This window comes from Aplysia californica, unplaced genomic scaffold (assembly GCF_000002075.1).
Source record: "Aplysia californica isolate F4 #8 unplaced genomic scaffold, AplCal3.0 scaffold00086, whole genome shotgun sequence".
Lineage (NCBI taxonomy): Eukaryota > Metazoa > Mollusca > Gastropoda > Aplysiida > Aplysiidae > Aplysia > Aplysia californica.
In genome coordinates, this window is record NW_004797356.1 from 126,878 (window position 1) to 130,364 (window position 3,487).

Below are 3,487 nucleotides of genomic sequence, written 5' to 3' on the forward strand. Positions count from 1 at the left end.
GTATCAAGGCGACTTACGACAATAATGACGCAATTGAACCCTGTTGTAAGTCGACATACGACAATGATTCTTGACGAAATATTGTCAGAATGAAGAGAACCCGTTATCAATTCATTGTAACATACTACAATATGTCTGCAACTCCAAGAACAAGTAATAGAAAGGTGTTGGCCAAACTTAGTAGCCATGTGCTGTATTTTCAAGGTGCAAATGGAATAATGATATTATAAATGGTTTGAGAAGGTTAAACAAAGGTGCCTAGGTAGATATCTATAAGACATTCTTTATAATTCTTCAGAAGCTCAACATTTTTTAACTTGTGTGGCTTCACAACTAATATCTATTACAATAACCATCCATTGGCTCCCTTAAAGTACAATTACCCTGTTACTAGCTTAAGGTAAACAGTAGTAGTAGAGAATCATGTCGGCGAACCCCTCTTTTCAAATAATTTATCAAGCAAATGAATAAAGGACGAACATAGCAGTGATTGTGGTGTAATGGGTAGGTGCTTCGCCTTCCATGCGTCTTTCTGATGAGATTCGTCCCGCTCGGCCCGGGTTGGTCCTGACAGGCAGGGTCGGAGTCGCCCTTCTCTTAAACGGCCTAACGATGTTAAAAAGGGACGTTAAACTAACAACCAAAAACCGAACGGACGAACATACAAAGTCATCAGAGTTTGAACGAATTCTTTCAATTACAACAAAACTTGACACCCGCCTAGATGACTAGGTGCACATATTTTGACTAAATGGCCAAATAAGACATTGATTAGATAGAATATTAACGGGAGAAGCTACTATTTTCATGTCTTATGTTTAACAACTCAACAACCACCGGATGACAAGATGCACACATTTAGACTAAATGACCAAATAAGACAATGGTTAGATAATGCATTGTGTGTTAGCTTTAAACGTTCAGTTTCACAATTCAAGAGGCACCCAGATGACCAGATGAGATATTGATAAGGCATTATCCTGTTATAGAAATTACTATTTTCAGGTCTTAAGTTTTTTTAATGATTATAATCAGAAAAATGAGAATAGGGTATATTCATCTGTATCTCAGCGGCATATGACTAGTTCATACATGTATAATAAGTATTCTTTTTGATCCAAGAAGCTTAAATGCATTAAGTAACGGCAGCAATATGTACTCAAAGTTTAAGAATGTTATGGCAATGTGAGATCAATGTCAAATCATATCAAGAAAAACACAAATGAATTTAAAATCTACAAACACAAGATTAAACTTCAAACAAAACATAAAGGAGACTTGTATGCTCATAATGTTGATTGTAAAAATATTTAATAGGTACAAAGATTAACCATAACGATCAACGAAGACAAGGCAGGCGGCAGTAGTTTCAATTTCTCTGATAAGTCTGGCAACACTCTTCCATTACTTCTCAGTTCGACTCATACTCTGAATCTGCAGGATAAGCTATAGTTAAACTCTTGTAAAAAGCATGGTGTGTGCTATGGGAATGATTTGTCTGTCACACATCGCACACAGATCTTTGCTCTCTCTGGAATCATTTCCCAATGGGGCTGATTATGCTGGTTTTGGACTCAGGGAAGGAGTCATGTCAGCAGGCCTTCTGCCTCTCTGAAACAGGTTCATTTCCACTGGTCGTGCATTCATGGAACACTTGACAGACAATGGGGTCACCGTTGCGAACCGAATACTTGCGGATTTGCAGGAACTTTGCTTTTTCACGATCAGTGGTCTTGTTCATGTTGATGAACTCCTTGGTTATGCTCTTGAAATCCCAAACGTCCTCCGTCACCTTCTCTGTCACTTTATAATGTGCAGTGTTTCCTTTAGCCCCTTGAATGACTGTAGCCCGCTGTGGAGTTGTCCACACACTGACATGCCTTCTAGCCGCCTCAATCCTGCCATGAATTGAGTCACTGTCATGTTCAGAGTGACCTCTTACAAAAAAGACATGGTGGATCTCCTTACAGTCATAATTTTTAATGTTGTACAGCCCATCACAACATCGTCATAAACGGCCGATTTCTGTTCTGTCCACCAGCAGAATCTGACAGCAACCTAACTGTTTTGATGGATACTGACCTATTTAGCCATTCTAGATACTTTATCATGCACAAGGCAATGTCACTAGCGCCACGTCTTGCGATAGTTTCATTCCAGGGGTAATTGCAGTCTGTCTTGTCATGAAAACCATAAACACTCAGGTTGTACTTGTAGTTATTCAGTTGTCCCATGTAGTAGATGTCACCCTCTTTTGATTTAGGAAGTGGCAAACCTTCCAGATCAAAGGTAGCGGCAGTAACCGTCTTGACTTTTTACTCTTCTTCTTTGGGGTTATCTGCTCTCTACTGGCTTGTAGCAGCAATTTCCTCTCTGTGCTTCGTATCTTCTATCTTCATTAATTTCTTCAGTCTTGTTTTCACTGTTATCGAACGCAGAACAAGCTGCACATGTATTTTCCTTTGGTCGATGAAGACCAAGGTTCAGAGTGTAAAATACATTTTTGTAACTGGATAGGGGTGCAATGCACTCGTCTCTTTGTGATTTGAATGGCGTCCGCTCTCGTCTGCTTCGACAAATCCGACTTCAGTCTTTTCCCTAAGAGCTGAACATGTATTAACAAAACAGTTTCTGCAGTGCACTATGTATGTAAGAAGAACTTTTTACTGTATGTTGTTTCTTCACCGTTGTTGATTAACTTGTAATGTCTTGAGGTTCCCTTTGGTCTAACAGTACCTGTACGCGTATACTTTGGCTCAGCATCTCTGACATTCTTGCTATAAAATCCCAACGCATCTGGGGTTGTCCAAGCTCCCAAAAAGATTTCAAAATGTCAGTTCCTTGCTCTTCTGCGATTTTTTCCTTGCAACGTCGCTTGCAAGTATCTGGAATGCAGCCAACCCGAACAGTCTTTCTTTTTGCATAATTATGTAGCCTTTCCCTAAGTTTTACAAATCCTTTTTCTCCTTCCGTTTATCTACAGGTCTTTTGCGTCTTTCCGCCGTAACTTGTGTGCCATGATGATCTGTGAGTGCATCAGGACGTTTGTCTTCAGGGGTTTTTGTCAGAGAGGGTGCATTAGGGTTATTGTGAATGGCCGTTGTAACTTTGTTTATCATATCCTCAATTAAATCTCTAATGACAAACATATCAGAATGCATGCTACTGGCCTGAGAAAGATTATTTCCGAGACTAGCACTATCATTTTAAAGAACTGGCTGCTAGCTGCAGTTCTGTGGGCGTCTCCGTGCTCTGGCTTGGCAGTAAAGGCTTGGATTTGCTTTCACAATACACACTCAGGGGCGTGTGGCAAGGCACCGTCTTCTCTGAGATCAGACTCCATTTCACAGCCATTCCTCAGTAAGTCAAAAGACACTGGTATTGTTTGTGTCAGTGCACGTCAGATTTTCCAGCGAAACATACCTTTAGAACTGATTCAACGGCGAATGCGAGCATTTCAATACACTGTTCCAGCAAGATGCATAAT